Source organism: Lagopus leucura, unplaced genomic scaffold (genome assembly GCF_019238085.1).
Source record: "Lagopus leucura isolate 7727_CA_CO unplaced genomic scaffold, USGS_WTPT01 34534-0_obj-0_obj, whole genome shotgun sequence".
NCBI classification, from domain to species: Eukaryota; Metazoa; Chordata; class Aves; order Galliformes; family Phasianidae; genus Lagopus; species Lagopus leucura.
The window spans coordinates 12,841-24,180 of NW_024963154.1; the positions used below are offsets into that span (position 1 = coordinate 12,841).

General features: G+C 49.3%; 1 pseudogene; it reads right to left on the minus strand.

The window, feature by feature from the left end:
- Positions 1 to 7,131: 7,131 nt before the first annotated feature.
- On the minus strand, positions 7,132 to 7,958 carry LOC122191009 (annotated as a pseudogene).
- Positions 7,959 to 11,340: the final 3,382 nt, after the last annotated feature.

Sequence of the window (11,340 nt, forward strand, 5' to 3'; positions counted from 1 at the left end):
TGTACTTCATGGTACTTCTGTTCTGTTCTGTGCACCTGGTGTCAGGTGCTGGTGTAGCCTGGTACTTAAAAGTCTGAAAAGGTGGAGGGAAGAATTTAGTGTTTGTGTGTAGCTGATTAGAGCCTGCAGCCTAGATCTAGTCTTTCCCTGGTGTTCCCCAGCATCTCCCAACAGCCATCTGCTTCCATGAGGCCATCCCATCTCCTGACCCAGGTGGAAAGAAGTTTCTATGGGAATCTGCTGACTCCTTTGGGATGAAGTAGCTTTTGTTTTCAGAGTGCTGCCTGTCAGAAGATGCCGCAAGTGGGAGAGAAGGGAATACCTAGAGAGACAAGTAGGAGGGATGTAGTGACACTGCATATGAGGCCAATGGCTTTGACAAAACAGAAGTGACACTGAGAGCCATGGCAAAGGAGAGCCAGACATTGGTGACCAAATTGATTCTTATGGGCTTAAACAGACCACATCAGTTGACACATGGTCCTGTTTTCATTATCTTTTCCACGTGTCTCCTATTCTTGATGGGAATGGCCTCACCTTTGTCACCGTGGGAAGCAAAAGGCACCTGAGGACCCCAGTGTATGTCCTCCTTAGCAAGTTCATCTTCTTGAGATCTGGTAAAGCATTGTTCCCAAAACTGGAGAATTTCTGTGTCATCAGGAAAAGCACTTGTATTTGCAGGTGAAAGGCAGTCATCTGAGGATCACTGAATGTCTAGTTTTCTCAGTGTTGCCCTATGATTGACATACACAATATATTGAATTACAGCAGTATTATCACTGTGCACTTCTCCTGTGGTGCTGGGATCCTGGCCTCTGGGAGAGGAATTTCATGGTTCCTTCCTTATTGTCCAAAGTGCTCTGCTTTCATGCTTGCTTCTGACATTTGCATCATCTTCACAGTTCTCCCTGACCCCTCTCCTTTCACTCACCAGAGGGCATTCTGCACTTTGCGGAGAATTAGGAGATTACTCGGAATAAATACAAAACAATGTTTTGGAATTGAGACAGAACACAAGAGCATTGTTGTTTAGCTTTTCTTCAGTCTGTGTGGAGAAAGGTGATGGACACACTGACTTCTGTCTGTTTGTTTCTTCCACCACAGCATATGCTATGATTCCCTGATTTCCTGCATTTCACAGATGATGAGATGTTCTGTGGATACTGTGATCTTTTCAATAAAAAACGGACCAGGATCAGTCTGGCTGAAGGTGTGACTGAAGGTTTCTAGGTGGAAAACAGCAGGAAAGGCAAGGCACAGGGAACCTGTGGATTCTCTCCTCTTGGGAACAATTGGACCAAGCAAAACATTATGCTGAAGAGTGCTATGGTTGAGACACCCTCACATGCAGCAACATCCAACTCCAGCCCTGCCAATCATCACCCAAATGTAACCTCACCAGAGACCTCCCAGCAGCAGCCCTTCTGCACTGTTGAGGCTTGGCTGAAGTGCAGGAGATCTGACTGCAGGTGTAAATAGCCTGAGGAATGCAGGGGAATACCAGTATCAGTTTACATCTCCCCACAGGGAGAAACACACTTGCTATGCTTTGGAAATCTTTCCCTCAAAAGGGGATGAGGTCTAGAGTCAGCAAAAACATCCCAACTCCCTTCTAGTTCTGAGAAATCCATCTTTCTTCAGGGGATTTGCCCAAGTCAAACTGTGCAGACCCTTCCCATAGCCAGCTCTATCCTCTCCTCATACGATGGAAATCTGTTTCTGACATTATGCCTTCTGGCACATGGTGCTCAGCTGGGCATGTTTCGCTCTGGCTGATTCCATTACTGCAGTTCCTCAGAGATAATGGAAGGACTCCTCAATTCCTAAATACAAGACCCAACAGTACTGACTAGCCAAGGTCAACGGCTTCAAAGTTTTTGGCTAGGCTCCCGCTACAATTCCCTCTCTTCACAGTCTCTCTGTGTACCACACATCACTAGGAACGCTGTTAGGCCACTGTCTCAAACTGAAATTTCTCTGGAATTTCTCCTGAATGGGTTTCTCAGATGACTGCATCATATCCCATGTATCTGAACACTGTTTCCTCTTGTGAGCACTTACCTCTATTGTGTCTGACAGGGATGCAAACTCCTCTGGTTGAGGAGAATGTATACTCATTGGTCTGTGAGGCAGTGGAAATGGTGAGAAGCAAAATGAAAAACACTGAAATACTGAATGCTTCCTTTTCCTCAGTTCCCATGAATAAGACTCATCCCCAGGCCTCCCAGTTCCCTGAATCTCTTCTCAGAGTTTTGGAGAGTGGAACATTATTCCCTATAAGGGAGAAATCCTTATGGAAATCTTGTTCCAGTTGAACATACTTGTGTCCACGAGTTGAAGATGTATCCAAAGGCATTTTGCTGGGTGATGCCATTGTGAGGCTGCTCTCTGTCATCTCTCAAAGTCACAGCAGTTGCAGAATGGCTGCCCCAGGTAGGAAAACAAAAGAAGAAAGCAATAATACAGGGATCACAGCCATCTTCATAAAGTGGAAGAAACTGTATGCCCTTCACTCCTTCCTACAGTATTCCTGAGGAAATGTCTTCAGTAGCCATTGCTAAGAGCACAAAACACAGCACTGAATTAAGCAACAGAGGGCAAATCATGCCTGAGCAACCTCATTGCATCCTGTACTAGATTACGTAGACATTGAAAAAATTGAGGGTAGTGATTGCTATGTGATTAGATTTTGTCATGATCATTTCAATTGCCTGCTGTATATCCACCTCACAACCAAAAGAGTGAGTTATGGTGTGGGTTAATTATGTAGGTGGAAAATTAGATGGTATGCTGGGCTCTAACAGTGGTGACTGCGATTCAGAGTGCAGCTGGGGACAGGAATCTATAAAGGGGTCTCTCAGGGATCAGTGCTGCACCAGTGGTTTTAATTTTCCATTAATGCTCTCGATGACTGAACAAGGTGCACTATAAGCATGTGTGTGTAGGGCCCCTGACTGGGAAGAGCTATCAGGACCTCGTGAAACAGGATGAGAGAAAAAGGGAGCCAATCAAGAACAATACGGATACAGACACCAAAGGAGTACATGGAAATAATGGGAAGAAATAAATCTCACATTCACATCAGCTGATGAGGTATCGAGAAACCATCGGGCCGCTTCCAGGAAGATGAACCTGGCCTTTGCAAGAGATGCAGCTGTGAATCTGGACATAAACAGGGAATTGGTGTGAGACAGACTATAGAATCACTTGTTAGAAAATACAGAGAAAGAGATGAATGTATGGGAGTAATAGAGTGGTGTGCAGCAGGGGCCACTCAGAGCTGGTTGAGCCATGCGATTGATCCCCACAGACTGTCCTGTCCTCTTAATGAGTCTTTTCTTAACTCTGCACCATCACTCTGTCCTATGCACACTGGGTGGATAAATTAGCAGTTACTGGGGAGAGTGGCCATGAGTGGTTTTGGTGCCAAATTCAGGAGTCAGACTGGAGCTGAAAATGTCCCTGCTGTGTGCTCTGTACTGCTACAAGAAAAGGGGTCCATGATTGTCTAATGGAACAGGGGTGGTTCTTGAGCTACAAAAAATGTGGCAGGGCCAGGTTTTATCCCCATAACCACCCGGCTGTACTGCTGAGAGAGAGAGAGACATGGGGTTTAGCACGTACAGCTGGTGTCGGTTTGAACCCTCAGGAAATGAGATTTTATGGCGTAAATGTCTCTGAGATCCGTGTTCAGCTTTAGATCCGGCTGAACACTGGTCAGGGACTCTGTGCCTCCAGCCTCCCTCTTGGCTTCTCCCACATATTCAAAGCCTGATGCTGCACATTCCCAGCGGCCCGCTCGGCGCCACTGCCGGCCTTTCTCGGGCTCCTCGAGCGGCGACAGCAGCACCACGGGCAGCAGCAGCTGCGGGACCCGGGGCTCGGGCAGCTCTCGGGGTGCCGCGTTCCGGGCAGCAGCACACGACCCGTTGCCGCTGCCGGGCTTTGGATCTGCGGCATCGCTGTGCACAGCGGTGGAGTAGGATTCGGCCGCGTTGCGCTCCCGGACCGTTCCAGTCCCGTCTGTGTTACCGCCTGACACTCTCGCTGGGGACACTGCAGGCGAGCAGCTGCTTTCTTCTATACTGCAGGGGCTTTTGCAGCTGTTCCTCAGCTCTCCGCCTACACCGCAGAGCCCTGGCTGCGCTGCAGGACACGCAGAACCCAAACCCCGTTACCCGCGCAAAGGCGCCCAGCATTGGCAGCCCGCAGCAAGCCCGAGTGACGCCGAAGCTGGGCTCTGCCCCGGGGCGGAGCTGGAGGCGGTGGCGGGGAGGAGGCGGCGCGGGCGGCGGAGCGGCAGGATGCGGCAGTGCCGGCTGCCCCTGGGTGCGCGGGGCTGCCGCCGGCGGGGCCGAACTGTGGGGGCTGCAGGGACCGGGACCGCGAATGCCTCTGTTTTTTTGGCTTCTTTCCCAGCTCGTGCACCTCTTTGCTCCTTTATAAAATTTCTGCGGAAGAAAATGGATTTTCTGTGTTTCCTTCTTGTTTTCTTCTCGGCAGTGACTATGAGCAGAGCCCAGGTGCAACAGGAGCCGGCGGCAGAGACCAGCGAGGGCACCGGCATCAACATCACCTGCTCACACCCGAACATACAGCCCGACGGGTACATCTACTGGTACCGTCAGCTCCCAGGCCGAGGCCCCGCATTCCTCGTCAGCGCTTTTAAAGGCTCCAAGCAGGTGCCGGACCCGGAGGGGCAGCTGTGGGTGTCGGCAGACCGTCGTTCCAGCGCCCTGTGTCTCGCCCGGCCCCGGCTTGGGGACGCGGCGCTGTATTACTGCGCCGTGGGCGCACGGAAGCGAAGCCGGGGCTGCGGCCGGGCACGAACCGCTTGGGGCGGGGCGGGGCGGGGGCACAGTGCCGTCCGGGCCCGCAGGGGGCGCTGCCTGCATGGCCGCCAAACTCCATCCTGACCGGGGTGCGCCGCCCTGAGGTCTCGAGAAAAACGAGCACTGCACCCGCAGCAGCCGTGATTCACTGCCGCCAATGTCAATCAGACAGAGCTGAGCCTGAAGTGGGCAGGTCATCACGCCGTGTATTTGTGGGAGCTGCAGGAGTGACTGCATGAGGTGTGTTTAACACCAGAGGGACATTCGTGCAGTTCTGTTCCATCTTCTATCTTCTCCTTCCCCACTGAAGCACATATATGAATAAGGGATTTCCATTCCCAAAAGCCTGCTGGATGGCTTTTGCCTGTGGCCTCTCACACACTCCTAGTTTTTCATGTGGGGACATCAGTGGTTATGATCTCCATTTGCAGGACGTGTGGCTGTAGATGTGGGAAGGTACACTGCAAGTGAAATTCTGATTGTCACTTCCACTGCAATAGCCAGGGATATCTCCTTCTGCTGCAAGGTTTAGTGACCAAGACGGCAGCTTCTGTAGTGCATGTTAACCTTTCTTTCTTCAGGGAATAGAGAAAGGTCACCATCTTTACCTAGTGTTAAAAGAGGAAAAGAAGCTCACTCTGAGAAGGGCCTCCACAGTACAGGATTTGCCTGATCCCATGTTTGAGGATCCTGTTACCTGGGAAAAGACATCTCTCTGTTCTGTATTTGGGCTGATGCATTCCCCATGTGATTGAAGGAATGTACACGGATTCTGCTGAATGCAGAATCCAGTCCTAAATCACTGACATGTCTCAGTGATGGTGGTGATTTCTGCTCTCAGAGGGTCTGTCCTGGAGAAGGGTAGGCTTGTAGCTGGTAGCAGTACTGACTTGTGCATCCATTCAGCCGTAGGTAACTTGGAAAAATGTGGGCCAGACAGGAGATCTGCAGAAGGTGTTACAACTGTAGTGGGATGCTTTACCCACAGTCCATCCACAGGCACCACAGTTTTGCTCCCTGGATCTGAAGGTTGAATACATGGGAAAATGGAGGAGACAGAATGCCATCAAACACGAGACAAATTTGCCTTCCCAGTTGCTGATGGCCTTGGGAAACATCATTCTCTGAGTCTTCTTTCCCAGCACAGCTCCACCCAAACCAAGAGGAACTCTCTTCCCAAAGAGTTTGATGGGAGTTTGATGGGAGTTCTGGCTTCCCTGGGCCTTCCCCAGGCACAGAAATCATCTCCTGAGAATGACATTCATGAGCAAACCCATTCATGTGATGTTCTCAAGGGTCATCTGCTAAGGAGAAACACATCAAGGCAGGGACTGATGGTCATTGGTGGTGGAGGAATCACAGAACCACCAAGGTTGGAAAAGGCCTACAAGATCATCCAGTCCAACCATCCACCAATCACCAACAGTTCTCACTAAACCATGTCCCTCAACACAAAATCCAAACTTTCCTTGAACACCTCCAGAGTCAGTGACTCCACCACCTCCCTGGGCAGCCCATTCCAGTGCCTGACCACTCTTTCAGAGAAGTAGTATTTCCTAATGTCCAGCCTGAATTTCCGCTGGTGCAGCTTGAAGCCATTCCCTCTACTCCTATTGCTGGTTACACAAGAGAAGAGGCCGACCCCCAGCTCACTACATCCTCCCTTCAGGTAGTTATAGAGAGCATTAAGGTCTCCCTTGAGCCTCCTCTTTTCCAGGCTACAAGGAACATCCTGGAATCTCTTCCTCTCCTTCAACAGAGAGTGCTTGAAAAGTGTATGTCTGCAGTGTGCATTAACCTCCAGTAACCAGAGGAGCTTGTTCTCACCAAAGGCATTGCTTTCTCCTTTGGCCATTTCTACACAGGTAGGGGGAGAAAATATACACCAACAAAGAAGGAAACACTAAGGGATGCAGAAAGTGTTTAATGAGTCTGATGAGAGAAATTATGCCACCTGAAGCAGATGCCCTGTGCGCAGTGAGCAGCAGGAGCAGACATGAATCAGTTCCCCTTTCCTATGGCAGCATTGCCACAGAGTCCTGTCTCCCAGCCCAGAGTTTTTGGGAGATGAGCAGGTCAGTCAGGGTTCATTTCTGGGGGTACTAACAGAGATCACTAGAGGGAACAGATAATAAAGATATTAAATAGGAAGAGTGAGTATAAGAGAGTATCAGTAGGCTTCCTCCACGTCGTCAGAGGCTCAAGGCTGGCCTGTACATGTCTGTCTTGCAGGGCAACAATAGCACAACATTTGTTCTTCAGTCCAGAGTCATGTTCAGCATTCCTGGGGGTCCTTGTCTGGGTCAGCATCCAGCACCTTTAGCAGGGCGGGCACCTTCTGCCACAGCTGCGGTTGGAAATGCAGGAGAGGTCAAAGCCCCCCGAGGTGATGGGCACGCCCTCACAGCTGAGAATGCGGCCAACAGCAGCGGAGGTGGAGGAGCCCACGGCGGTGTTCTGCGGGAAGGAGCTGAGGATGGGTCCGGGCAGGGTCACCACCACAGGAGAGGGCTGGATGACGATGGTGGAGTTCTGGCACTGCCTGACACAGGGCTCATTGCAGCTGCTGGCCAGAGGGGTCGGGCCGCAGGGCCGGCATGGCACGCACTGGTCACGGCAGGACATGTCTCAGGGATGGAGGTGTACCTGTTTGGGGAGAGCAGGGAGGAAGCAGAACATGGGGTTGTGTGAGGAGCAGCCTAGCATCACACTATAAGAAATCAATACTCAGGCAGAGCTTGGAGCTGAAGACAGTTCAGGGATGTCCAAGGGATTCTTGGTCTCATCCTGACAGAGCCCAATGAAAGCCACTGGGACCTATCCAAGTACTGCCTAGATCCTAGCCTACAAGTTACCTCCTTGCAATCCCACCCTCTTCTCATGACAAACATTCTCCCCACTTCCCTTTTTTTCATGACAAGCAAAGCCAGGCATGGAATAAAGCTAATAGCAGCTGAGAGTTCTGCTGAGCTCAGAGCTCTGTTTGGAGAATGAAGAGAACAGAACAAGACACGGCTTCACACTCACCTGATTCCTAAGAAGATGGAGGCAGGAGAAGTGGATGAGAGAGCAAGGAGCTGGACAGGCTTTTATAGTGGATCCAAGCTGCCCCATTTCCAGAGGCATCCCTAGAAGCAGTGATTATTTTATGACAAGAACCTCTTGAATGCAAAACATCCCAGCTAATGGTATGGGCTGTGTGTTGGTTTCCTGTGCTGCTGTTTTTTCAGATCCTGATGTCATTCCTATTGTTCATGGAAGGCATCTTTTGAGTAGCAGGAAGAGAAACCCAAGCATTTCCAGGCAGCACATGTTAGTGTGGGCAGAACACTCGGGTCCCATGCTGAAAGAATCCAGTAAAAGCATGATAACAGCATGTTTAGTAGGCCATCAGTGTGAAATAACAAGAGCCTGTGTGCTGGATTTATGCAACTGCCTGCGGGTATAGAGGTTTGCATTATTTCACACGTGTGCATGAGCTGGTGAGTGTTTGTGTGACTTGTGTGTTCACATAATAACACATGTCCTGGTTACATCAAGGGCACTTCAGGATACCAAGAGATTCTGTTAATCTCTGTCTTCCTGCTAACAGAGCTAATGGAGAGGAGAGGAACTGGAAGGCACCTGCAAATATCATCAGGTTCAATTGTCTGACCCCAGTAGCACTAACTACAAGGAAAAGCATGTTCATAAAAGCATTATCACAATGTCTCTCAACCCTGACAGGCATGGGGCGTCATCCACCTCTCCATGAAGCCTGATCCAGTGTTTGACCACTTTCACATATATCTGTTTTTTCCTCATGATACAAGTTCTAGCAATATTGTTCAACTTGCCATGTTCCTTGATGGAGACTCTGGAGTCTGTTCAGATAACAGGAAGAATCTGTGCCCTTGTAACAACTAGATAATGGTGATACACTGAACTGCTTGTATCAAGTAGGTGAGGGAAGTTCTGCTTTGAATCAGCTCTTTTTTTTTTTTTAAGCAAATATTGTGTGAGTGAAGCCATGAGCTAACTGAGCATTGTTGGTTATGGGGTTCATGCTGTGAACACTTGTGGAAGAGTACTGACTTCATTCAGAGAGTTGTGCGACCACCACCACACACTGAACATGTGTGACAAAGCAGAACCCAATGTTAATAATTCTGTGGGGAAGTACGGAATATCTATGTTCTCCACGGGAAAACATTTGCATGTGTAACATTAGTAATGAATATAAGCTGAGGATCTTTTCGTGCATGATAGATGGAGCTCATCCGCCATGCATCCAGCACCACAAATAAAGAATGCCTGCTTTCTAACACTCCAGTTTGAGTCTTAGAGTGTTTCATGACCGACTGATTTACAGTGTCACCATTATCTGGTCTGAACATCTCCTGGTGCAGTTTTGTGCCATTCCCGCAATGTCTGGTCATCAGTTACCAGGGTGAAGAGACCGGCACCTCCGTCTCTGCGTTCCTTCCTAGGAAGTTGTAGAGAGCGGTGAGGCTGCCTCTTAGCTTTGTGTTCTCCAAACTGGACAACCCGCATGTCCTCAGGCTCTCCTCACAGGAAATGCATTCCAGACCCACTATCAGCTCTGCTGCCCTCCTCTGGATGCTTTAAATCAACTTGGACATCCTTCTTACTTTGTGGAGCCCAGAACAGCCAGTTCTATTCCAGGTGAAGACACACCAAGGCTAACTGCAGTAGGAGAAAAATCCTTTTTTGACCAGGTGTCTAAGGAGTGTGTAATGCATTCTAAAATTCAGTTCGATGGATCTCTTTGCTGCCAGGGCACAAAGTTGGCTCTTCTTGAGCCTGATGTCAGCCAGCACACCCAGATCTCTTCAGGATGTCTGTGCTTCTCAGGTGCTTAGCTGAGTATCCCCAGGCTAAGACTAGAGCCTCAACAGCACAAAGCAAGGAAGGAACAGCATGTGGTGGCCATGACAAACGGGCCATTGAGAGAGGCAGTCAGGATGGTTGAGGCTGGAAGATGGTGATATCCTGGAACAAGAAAAACACTCTTGCTTCAGTCACAGACATGGAGCTTCAGTAGAGGCACAGCCCTCTGGACACTGGGGAGAATGTATTAGATCCATTGAAGGGGCTCATCAGAAGAGGCTGAACTCAGGCTTCGTGACTGGAGGATGGAGAAAAGTTGTGTGAGAGTTAAAGGAGACACCTCCCTTTGGTAGTGGATTCTCCAGTTTGCTGAAGTTCTGGCTGTTTGATTTCTTTGTCAAGGAATGGCAACTCCAGTGCTGCAGAAGGACTCCAAAAGTTTGTCTGCATATGAGTGTACAATGCCTTACAAGTTTTCCACATAATTCTTCTTCGTGACAACTTCCTTTACTCTCCTGTGGCAGCAAAAAGGAAGCTAAGGAAATTGTATGTCCACTGCACCATGAGATGCCAGAAATAGGGAGAAGTGAATGTGTAATATAATGAATGCTTCTTTTTCACACATTTTCATGTTAATTCTTTCACACAGACCTACAAGGACCCTGAGCTTCATTCACAGAATTCATGGGAGTGAAGAATAATACAGGAAGAAAACCTAACAGAGAACTTACTCCAGGTGGACATACTAGTGCCCTTGAAATGACCTGGGATGCACCCAAGGGTGATTGACCAGGTGATGTCATTGTGATGCAGCTCTCTGTCATCCCTTAGAGGTCATGACAGTTGAGGGATGGCAGTTGTAGCTAGGAACAGCAACATGCATCAAAAACATTTAGCTGGACTGAGAAAGAGATCTCGGGGAACTACTGACCAACTGTATTCCTTGGGTATGTGCCCTGAAGCAGATGTCTTTAGATACCATTTCAAGACATCTGAAAGACAGTGAGGTACTTCCGATCCTTGGTCCCTTTGGCTTCTTTCCCAGCTCATGCACATCTCTATTCATGCATGAAATTTCTGTGGGAGAAAATGGATTCTGTGAGTTTGCTGCTGCTTTTCTTCTCAGCAGTGCCTGTGAACAGAGCCCAGGTGCAGCAAGAGCTGTCAGCAGAGACCAGCGAGGGCACCGGCATCAACATCACCTGCTCATAACCCAGCATACAGCCCAGAGATTACATCTACTGGTACCCTCAGCTCCCGGGTCGAGAACCTGCATTCATGTGAATGTTTCTAAAGGCCTCAAGGAGGCACCAGACACAGCAGGGCGGCCATTGGTGTCTGCAGACCGCTGCTCCAGCGCCATGTGGCTCACCTCGCCCCGGCTTGGGGACGTGACAGTGTATTACTACGCGTTGGTAGCACGGGGTGACGAGCCAGGGCTGTAGCCAGGAATGAACGGCTTTGGTGAACACACCACAGAGATGACCAGAAAGACAACATCCCATGACTCCCGATCAGTTTTCTCTTTCCCTCTGAATGGATAACACAATGGTGAAGTCTTCTGGGATCTGTAGTTCTTCTCACCTCAGATACTCAGGTATTCAGGTAGTATCAGCAATCCACAGAACTGCAGCAGTAACTCTTTAAGTCCCAGTGCACTGCATGAAATTATGATGTG